Here is an 11,372-nt window from a genome sequence, read left to right on the forward strand (position 1 = left end):
TACGTTGTTAAATAATGTGGTTCACTGTGTACACAAGCACTATCTTATTATATTAGAACAAATAAACAGTTTGTACTGATTGGAAAAAGATGCAGTACTTACAAGTCACAGTACACAAGTACTGCATCTTTTTCCAGTCAGTACAAACTTTAATTTTATTAATGTATTATATACTTAATATGTTTTAGAACAGTTGGTCTAATACTGAAGACGACGCTCATAGTAGCGTCGAAACCTAGTCAATTTTGACTTAATATTTGTGACCAAGGGCTTATTTGTTCTAATATAATTCTGACACGGTCACTGAACCTCAGCAGCTATGTTCAATGTTTTACTATTTTATTATTCATGCAAATTGTTTTTGTAGCATTAATATTGGATGAGATAATCATACCTAAGTATGCAAAAATGTTGATTATGGGAAATAGAAACTAAGCATTTGCATGTCATTTTCTCTCAGTGATAACATGTAAAAACATTTGAGCTCCATAATCTTATTGATTCTGAGTGTCCTATTCATCTTTAGTTTTCTTTCTTTTCCTTGTTATTTTGGCCTCATTTGTCATACTTTCAACAGCCTTTTCAGCTTCAGTGGTGTGTTGTCTGTCCACGTCTAACAGTTCACATTTCATGATGTCCCCACTTTTGATGAATGGTCTGTTCATGGTTTTTAATCTGCCTGTTACTCCATGATTAAAATATATTATCACACCAATCTGCAAAGCTGACATGCCAATAGAAACAGTTTTTTGGCAAGCATTCCTAAATACAACCACTGAAGTTTCATTCAGATCCTGTGTTTCGCCATGTAAGCATTTTTCCAAGAGTTTAGAAGCCAAAAGATCTCTATATATTGGCTTTAATTCTAACATAACAGTTCCCGGCATGGGATTTGTATGTGTATGTTTTTTCCATTTGCTTCACACTCGTTAAACTGGCACCATGAAGTGTTTCCTTTTGACTGTATATGAAGGTAGTATCTGTTCCTGAAAGAACAGATACCATTGATGAACGTGTAGCTTCTCTAGAACGAAATGATAATTAAATCGACAGACTAGCTGCAAATAGGCGTTGATATACGTCACTGGGGACATATTGAAAATGTGTGCCCCAACCGGGACTCGAACCCGGGTTCTCCTGCATACATGGCAGACGCTCCATCCATCTGAGCCACCGAGGCCACAAAGGATAGTGCGCCTGCAGGGACTTATCCCTTGCCTGCTCCCCATGAGACCCACATTCCCAACATGTCCGCACCACTACATTCGTAATGCGCCTAATAGATGTTTGGCCATCACACTCATTACTCGTGGCAGATTAATCTACCAAGCCCTGTACGAGTTGGGGCATAGCGTGTGCGTTCGCACAAGAAGGTCAATGGCTGGGTAGCCATATTTTAACTATATATGAAGGTAGTATCTGTTTCCATAAGAACAGATACCAATGATGACCATGCAGCTTCTCTAGAACGAAATGATAATTAAATCGACACCCTAGCTGCAAACTGGCGTTGATAGACATCATGCAGGAGAGCCCGGGTTCGAGTCCTGATCAGGGCACACATTTTCAACATGTCCCCAATGATGTATATCAACTCCTGTTTGCAGCTAAGGTGTCGATTTAATCATCATTTCATTTTAGAGAAGCTGCACGGTTATCAATGGTATCTGTTCTTTCAAGAACAGATACTACCTTCATATATAGTTAAAATATGGCTGCTCAGCCACTGACCTTTTGTGCGAATGCACACACTATGCTCCAACTCATACGAGACTTCGTAGATTAATCTGCCATGAGTAAAGAGTGTGATGGGCAAACATCTATTAGGCGCACTACGAATTTAGTGGTGTGGACATGTTGGGAATGTGGGTCTCGTAGGGAGTGAGTAAAGGATAAGTTCCTGCAGGCATACTATCCTCTGTGCCGTCGGTAGATCAGATGGATAGGGCGTTTGCCATGTTAGCAGGAGATCCTGGGTTCGAGTCCCTCTCGGTTCACACATTTTTAACACGTCCCCAATGATGTATATCAACGACTGTTTGCAGCTAGGGTGTCGATTTTATTATCATGTTTCGTTTTGGGCAGAGACTATGCTGTGGGTGCTCATCAGTGGATATTCTGTGAAACAGAGCTGCCCGATTGCTTTTCTCATCACACTGACATTTTTGCTATCTCTCCTGATGGCTAGATCACAATTTTCTGTGAAATCTTCTGTTTATGATTTGACGAGAGAGCCTTGTCCACCAATTCCATTGCTATTAGATGTTTTTTTGCTGTCATGGCTTGGAGAATTTCCCAAATCTCGCCCTGACTCTCTTCTGCACATGTCCTATATATTCAATTTTTTTTATAAATTTCAGTTTCACCATATGGTTCAGCAGCCACAACACTATTGTAGCCTTTAGAGTCACCATCATCAAGGTAATGGGTGTATTGTACTCTATATCTAGCTATTGACCCACTAAAAATAGAGACTGCCCCACTGCTTTTGTACCACCAATAAAACCTTCAAAATTTTTGTCCTATTTTTGTTCATTTGCCTTATTGACACAAATTTAGCAGTGTTCTGTCAATCATTCATAGTCCAGTACCATGCCTGTATCTACAGAGGTAACTGTGACCACTCCTTTCTTCTGCTAGGAACCTTCCAATGTAGCAACGGTATCAGTAGCCTGACATATATCTACAGTTTCTTTCGCTGCACTCTGTACAGATGCTTCACTGACTTCTGACAGGGCATTATACATCCGTTTATAAAAACTTTCAAATTTGATAGTTGGCAGTGGGAGATCCACCATAGTGCAGAGTATCTTGGCTGCTTTCCTCTCCTTCCATATACACTTCAGGGCCTAAGCAAGACGAATGTTCACTTCACTATATTTTTTGCATGTCACAATAGATGTCACTGTACAGTTCATCACATTACACACTTGACATTCCTCTACAGTTTTGTTAGATGGGCATCTTTTCGTACTAATATCCTCACTAAACATAAGGAATTTTTCAGTATTGCAGTATCTACATTTAGCAACAGACAAAAGCAATTCTGAAACCTTGTACTTACTAATTAAAAAGTAACCATTGTTTCACTATTTAAAACACCAAGAGCTTGTTAATTTTCGGTAAAATGTTTCAACTTACAGTTTGAAACATCGTCTGGCGAATACTTTAGCCCTAAGTTCACTTCTCTACAGCATAACAGTTTCTTCAGTCTTATGATTTCCAACAACACACTTATGGTGATTACTGTAAAATTTACTACTACAATTTAACTTCTTCGTTTCTGGCATTTGACGACATAAAACGGCTGAAATACACAGTCACAACAACAAGTTTAAAGCATGAAAGCATGTGCAAAAGGTAAGTAAACTCAAATAATCTACTTGCATCAACAGAAAGTTCGATTGCAACAAATCCCTGCTCATAGTACAGACAGCGAGCTCAGTACAATCGACATGTTCTTCAACGATATTACACAAACGAGTTGCTATGGAAGTAGTAGCGCCGAAATTAAATCATGAGACAATGTAGGCAAGATTTCGCGTTTGACAGTAGTGTGACAGTTAGGTATTCACATGCCACATGTGCTTTAGAAAGGTATTTAAACACTAAAATGATGCGGTACTATATATATATATATATATATATATATATATATATATAGCAGATATGGTAGACTTTTATCAAATTAAAAAGAAAATCCTTTTTTTGTACTCTCATGACGTCCAGGTCCCTTAAGTGCAAATAATGGGCGCTTAGTTCGGCATAGTTTATTATAGACCAACCAATCATCATGGTTAAAGAATGAAAACATTAAAAACCTCGATTCCCTGTATCTTCCTGTTGCTGGTATAATTAAGCAAAACATTCTGTCACAATACGCTATGAAAAAATGGTTCAAATGGCTCTGAGCACTATGGGACTCAACTTCTGAGGTCATTAGTCCCCTAGAACTTAGAACTAGTTAAACCTAACTAACCTAAGGACATCACAAACATCCATGCCCGAGGCAGGATTCGAACCTGCGACCGTAGTGGTCTTGCGGTTCCAGACTGCAGCGCCTTTAACCGCACGGCCACTTTGGCCGGCTACACTATGAAAGCGTATTTCATTCATCACATGTGCCAAACTATTATTTCACTTTCTATTAACAATGACTGAGGTACTTGCATAGGATCCATTGCGATGTCGACGATGTGAAATGCAGTTCCACAAATCCTTCTATGGCAAAAAAGTCACCAATTTCTTCATGATTCTTAATATTATACATCTATTTGCCATACATAACCAGTCTTGTATGCGAGTACTGGCACATTGTATATCATGTGGATGCACTAAATTAACAACATACTAATTGTCACTAAAAAAACGAGAGGAAGAAGACAGTGAGATGAGCTCCTGTCATGTGATGACCTATCATCACAGCAGCAGCACAGGGCATAACCAGTGGAAAAAGTTGGGAGAGCTTTTGAACAATAGTTGGGCACTAACTGCTAGCAACAACCATTGCAAATCATCATACACAAACAAACGAACACACCAAAGGGTGTCATTACTCATGCCCTGGGTGAAACTCGAACCTTTTACTTCCACTTAAATATATTATGCTCATGGTGAATAACTGTAACTGAGGTGTTGTCAAAGTGGTTTATATCTTACGTCAGACGTAGCATATTGAACCAACATTTATTTATCTCTCTTGTTAGGCTGATGATGTCGCAGGTGATTAAGGCAGTTTTCTCCAACCATGCAGCTTGTCCTCCAATGTGAGTCTAGTTGTATCCACACAGAATTCACCAAACACCTGCAGTATGCAGGTAAAGCGACTTTGCTATCCACACATGTCACATAACTGCCACATTTATGAGTTTTCAGGTATCCTAAATCCACACAACAATGGTTAAGTAGCAGTAACATTAACTGACAAAGGCTAAACACGTTCACTTTAAAGACGATTATTGGAAACGAATTTGCTTGTGTTTTGGGAACTGTGGATTAAATATCCACTTGTGCAATGAGTAGAACATGGGTATGTCGAGTGTGTATTTCAAGACTCAAGCTCTGGACCCAGTAAGTGCATGGTATTCAGGACAAACCAACAGCACACTGACAAACAATACATATGTGTCTGCTATAGCTATTGCCAGTACACATGAGTCTCTTTCCTCTTTAAACACTTTCTTAAGTCAACAATTTACAGCATGAATACATTTTAGAAAGTGCGTGTTAACTTTGAATTTTACACATTAATTCTGGCTGTTTTTGGTTGTCAGCCATCATACAGGGAAAAGAAACAGGCAATACGACTTCTACATTTCATACATCTTGCTACAGACGAATGCTATACTCCAAGGCATACTACGACACACATCAACCGTTATCAGTGAAATATTGTGTCTCATGGGAGTGAAGACTAGAAGGTACTTAATTTAAGAATTCGATGTTGGACGTATATGTGTTACAAGGCTTCATATTCTTGAAACTGGCATTTGATAATTACACCAATTTACGTCACCATTATGACCCACTGAGTATGCAAAAGGACAACACAAACACTGCACAAAAATCCCAGTACCTTGGAATACATTCGAATCAGCGATCTCTGTCTTACCATTTTCGTCCAACCTCCTGTTGCAAATAGAACTAACATTCTTTTTCCTCTTTATCTAGATGCTAGCTGACAAACCCAGCATTGCCCAGGTATTCATGTTGCTAATTTTCTGTTAGAAACGGAAATAAAAAATGGACATGTTTGTAATAAAGTGTCGAAATATTTTCATTTACATGTATTCATGAAAACACATTTGAAGTTCTGAAACAGGAAACAATCGTTCAAAGAAATATATGTAATGTACAAATGAATAAGTACAGTATCCAAATTAAGAAACATGATCCCAGACAACGTCTGTGCACTGGGCGCAGCTGCATGTCTACAACATGGTTTTGTAAAATCCTCTATGGCAATGCCTGTTCATATCTCTATAGATGGATGTCGCTTTCGCCTACAGCCATTTGGACTTCACAGTTAAAAGCCATCAAAAGTGCTAGCAGGTGTGAGGTAGCTCCTTAAGTTGACTCGACTGTAGGAGTGTCATAATAATAAAGAGTGAAAGTATTACCACTTCATGCATGATGCAGCATTTTTTCAAGAATCTCAGTGTTTATGATGTTGTTTCTCTTGGAATATGTGCTTCACAATGACATATTTCTGCAGATACATTCAGCGGCATATATGGATAATGTCATGCATAATGCGGCAGTTGGTCACACATTTCGTTGTTTATGACGTCATATCTACTGAACTATGATAGTACATGGTTCTTGGACCCCTCCCGCCCCCCCCCCCCAACAGTAAGTGAAATGTGCATCAAGTTTGGCTGAAATCAGTCCTCTGGTTTAGTGGGAGATGTGGGAAACACACACACACATATTTATACGTACATTCAATTTCATAACATGTATAGATAGATATCTCGAAGCAGTGGCAGTCAACATGGTCCCTACCAAACACTAATGGGTGTGAGAGCTTTCATGGAGGGTGGTAGGTCGTTGGATGTTAAAGGTGTTTTCATTAAGTTTTTGTATAAAATTTTGATGTAAGTATTTGGTAAGTAATTATTATCATATGAAATGAAATTCAAATTGCACTATAGGAATTTAGTGTTTTGTTGTGATAAATCCACTTCGGCTAGATTTCTACCATCAGACCATCTGTAATAGTTACATAATATTTTTATTTTATTTTATTGTAATGTTAGTTATCGTATTTTTAGATATACAAGTTTTGTTCTTATGTCCACATATCTTCAGTCATCACTGTGATTCTGTATTCTGTCACAGTGTGATGTAGATTTAGGACAACTGTTATAAGCTATTTTGTGGTTTGCTGCTGTTGTTAATCGTGCTTTTCCGTAATTTTCTATAATTTGACTTTAGACCGTTAGATCTGACAGTTGTGACTGTTCGCCAAAGATGCTATATGGTTACAGTTGCTGTTGTGTATTGTTGTTGTTGTTATGTTAGGATGCATGTACGATATTTGTAATCAATGTGTCTAGTTAGTTGTCTGTCCATTATCTTTGGTTAGGAATTCAATGAAATTTTGTATGAAATGTTTGTGTTTTAAACCCGTTTGTTCATTTTTAATGTCATCACGGTGTTATATTCTATGTATACAGATTTCTATCTTTTCAAATACATTCATTAGAAAACCTTTAGGTCATATGTGTAAAATTTTCATTGCCAACCCCATTCGTTCTGCTTTCTGGTTATAGTTCTTTACAGAGCTGAAGAATGTGGATGGATTAAGTTTTGAAGACTTGACATTCCATTTTAAATATGCCTGCATGTGTGTTTGTTGGTAATTTTGTTTGTCCTGAGTGAAGTCTATGGGGGATAGTGTTTGTTCTGTATGTGAAATGGATACTTCTGTTCTTAATTAATGGATTTAATTTGTTTGGTATTGTGCCTAAATATGTCATAGTTTATATGTTGGTTTAATCATTTTTGGTGTACCTCTGGATAATTTTATGTTGTTGTGAATTTTTGGTTGTGTAGGTGTAGTTTTTCTTCTGTGTACATGGATTACTGTGTCTGGGTTGAAACAATTTTGTTGTGCCATGTATCGTAATGTATCGAGTTCTCTCTGTATGGCAGCTTAGTTTAGTAATGGATTTTGTATTCTGTTGCTCATGGCTTGGACGTGTGTGTGCTTGTATGCCTTTGTGTGGCATGAATTAGGATGTACAATGCTATCAGTCCAGTGGTTAACAGTATTAACAGTGTCACTTACTGTAGCAGCAAGAAAGTGAACATATTACTTTCAAAATTATATAGATTCATTACCAAATTCATAAAAAAATTCGTCTTATACTGGCACAAAAAATAAAGTACATCAAAATTCCACCTAATGGCAGACTAGTATTCTTTGATATTACCAACCTGTATATAAATATACCAGTTCAAGAGATAATTACAATCATACAAAATAACCTCTCATAGTGTAGAAAAATTTTTATTTGCAGGCATACAAGAAATAATAGACTTATTCAATTTAGTTACAGCACAAAATTATTTTGAGTTCAAAAATAACTCATACTACCAATTAGATGGGGTAGGCATGGGTTGCAGTATAGCTGCACCTTGGCAGATATTTTCTTGAATACATTTAAAAGAAAAATTTTTTTGGAACCACAAATTCCCTAAGTAACAAAATCATCTGTTATTTTAGATACTTGGATGACATTCTTGCCCTTATAGATGGAGATGAACTTGAGATCAAATATTTCCATCAAGCACTAAATAAACTACATCCTAAAGTGCACTTCACCATAGAAATAGAAATGAACAAATCATCTAATTTCCTGCACCTCACGATCACTAACAACAATAATTCACACTGAGATATCACGCCTATCTCACATGATGGATATGCTTCGATCTAGCAGGTAGCTGCAAATCATTTCGTCTGTGGCTAAAAGGTGTCAGCATCTTATGGACTATGAAAACTGTAGTATTTGGAAAACAAAACTCCATTTATTGCGATTATTGCAGCTTTTATTAATTATTGCTAATTTTTTTAATTATTTGTGTGAATGATGGTGTGAGTGCAAAGTATTAAGTAAATGAATATTGTTGCGCCTATTAACTGAGTACATGTTAGTGTGGAACTGTATACTGAGAGAGTGAATTTTAAACTGTAAAGTGCAATTGTCCAGTTTATGGGACTGAAAAAACAAGGTATATTTTATGATAATTTCGTTATTTAAAGAGGGAGTGATTTTGATATTTGTTGATCTTATAAATTTTTCTTTTGATAAATTGTTTATACAAGCTATTAAGTTGTGGTTGATCAAAAGCAAAAGATATGAGATTGTTTGGTTTAATACTACACTGTAGTGCCAAAGAAACTGATATAGGCATGTGTATAGGAATACAGAGACATGTTGTTGTTGTTGTTGTTGTGGTCTTCAGTCCAGAGACTGGTTTGATGCAGCTCTCCAGAAACATGTAGACAGGCAGAATACAGCGCTGTGGTCGTCAAAGCCTTTGTAAGACAACAAGTGTCTGGCGCAGTTGTTACATCAGTTATTACTGCTGCAATGGCATATTATCACGATCTAAGTGAGTTTGAAGGTGCGTTATTGTCGGCACTCGAGCAATGGGACACAGCATCTCCGATGAAGCAATGAAGTGGGGATTTTCTCGTACGACCATTTCATGAGTGTACAATGAATATCAGGAATACGATAAAATATCAAATCTCCGACATCGCCGCGGCCGGAAAAAGATCCTGCAAGAACAGGACTAATGATGACTGTAGAGAATCACTCAGCATGACGGAAGTGCAACCCTTCCGCAAATTGCTGTAGATTTCAGTTCTGGGCCAACAACATGTGTCAGTGTGCAGACCATTCAACGAAACAGCATCGATATGGGCTTTTGGAGGTGAAGTCGCACTCACGTACCCTTGACAGCTGCATGACACAAAGCCTTACGCCTCGCCTGGGCTCGTCAACACCGACATTGGACTGTTGATGACTGGAAACATGTTGCCTAGTCAGACGAGTCTTGTTTCAAATTGTATTGAGCGGATGGACTTGTACAGGTATGAAGACAACCTCATGAATCCATGGAACCTGCATATCAGCAGCGGACTGTTCAAGCTCATGGAGGCTCTGTAATGGTGTGGGATGTGTGTAGTTGGAGTGATATTGGACCTCTGATAAGTGAAAATACGGCTGTGACAAGTGACACATACATAAACATCCTGTTTGACCACCTGCATACATTGGTTCAAATGGTTCAAATGGCTCTGAGCACTATGGGACTCAACTGCTGAGGTCATTAGTCCCCTAGAACTTAGAACTAGTTAAACCTAACTAACCTAAGGACATCACAAACATCCATGCCCGAGGCAGGATTCGAACCTGCGACCGTAGCGGTCTTGCGGTTCCAGACTGCAGCGCCTTTAACCGCACGGCCACTTCGGCCGGCACCTGCATACATTCATGTTCACTGTGCATCCGATGGACTTGTGCAATTCCAGCAGGACAATGTGACAACCCCACACGTCCAGAATTGCTACAGAGTGGCTCCAGGAACAGTATTCTGAGTTTAAACACTTCCGCTGGCCACCAACCTCCCCAGACATGAACGTTATTGAGCATATCTGGGATGCCTTGCAACGTGCTGTTCAGAAGATATCTCAACCCCCTCATACTCTTATGGATTTATGGACAGCACTGCAGGTTTCATAGTATCAGTTCCCCCCAGCCCTACTTCAGACATTAGACGAGTCCATGTCTCACATGTTGCGGTACTTCTGCGTGCTCGCGGGGCCCCTACACGATATTACGCAGGTGTACCAGTTTCTTTGGCTCTTCAGTGTAGTAGTGGATTGGTCGTGATGTACATCAGACAGAGGACTGTACATTCACGCGTATTTTGTGAGCTAAGACAATTGCTTTATGAAGGCTAAGTCCAGTTCGGATCTCAGCCGTGATCACGTTTGGACTTGGATACAAGGAACTCTGAATAGATGTGAAAATTTTACGGAAAAATTTTTAAAACTTGACCGTGGGGTGCCGATAAGTGTACATGAACGTGTGAAAAAGACGAACACGTACATATATAACAATTATGTCAATATTTAAGAAGGGCAGCAGGAGAAATTGTGCAAACTATCGTGGTATTAGTGTCATGCTATCCACGGCGAGAGTCAATGGCCATATCCTAAAAACAAGGATAGAAGAAGAAATAACTGAATCTGAAGAACAAAATGGATTCAGATCTGGTCGCTCCTGTACTTGAGGAGTATTTACCCTCAAAAACCTAGTGGAGAAAAGGACTGCAAGTTAGACCTCCAGAAAGCTTATGACACGGTTCCACAGAATAAGCTGTGGACAAGTCTAATTGATAATGGCGTGTCACTGAGCTATATGAAAGCTGTCGGACTCCTCTACCAAGTTTGCACAGCAATGGTAAAAGTGAGAAATCAACTATCTCAAGAGTTTTAGGTGACTAAGGGACTATGCCAGGGATCCACACTCGCCCCTACACTCTTTAAGATCTACCTAGAGGAGGCACTAAAATCCTGCAAAAGGAAATGTGGAGGAATGGGTATGCCCATAGACGATGAGATCTTGTTCACTTTATTTTTTGCTGACGACCAAGCGTTAGTAGCTGGAGATGAGGAAAATGTAAATTACATGTTCCGCAAATTAAGAGAAGAATATGAAAAATGGGGTCTTGTCATAAACGTATCTAAAACAGTGTGGTGTCACCGCCAGACACCACACTTGCTAGGTGGTAGCTTAAATCGGCCGCGGTCCATGTAGTACATGTCGGACCCGCGTGTCGCCACTGTGATC

General features: G+C 38.8%; 1 non-coding gene across 1 annotated transcript; it reads right to left on the reverse strand.

Moving 5' to 3' along the window:
• Nucleotides 1-1,106: 1,106 nt before the first annotated feature.
• Nucleotides 1,107-1,180, reverse strand: Trnat-ugu (transfer RNA threonine (anticodon UGU)). Its single transcript has one exon. It is a non-coding gene; the product is annotated as a tRNA-Thr (tRNA).
• Between the last annotated feature and the right edge of the window lie 10,192 nt (nucleotides 1,181-11,372).

The sequence above is a fragment of the Schistocerca serialis genome, chromosome 4 (assembly GCF_023864345.2).
Source record: "Schistocerca serialis cubense isolate TAMUIC-IGC-003099 chromosome 4, iqSchSeri2.2, whole genome shotgun sequence".
Taxonomy (NCBI): Eukaryota; Metazoa; Arthropoda; class Insecta; order Orthoptera; family Acrididae; genus Schistocerca; species Schistocerca serialis.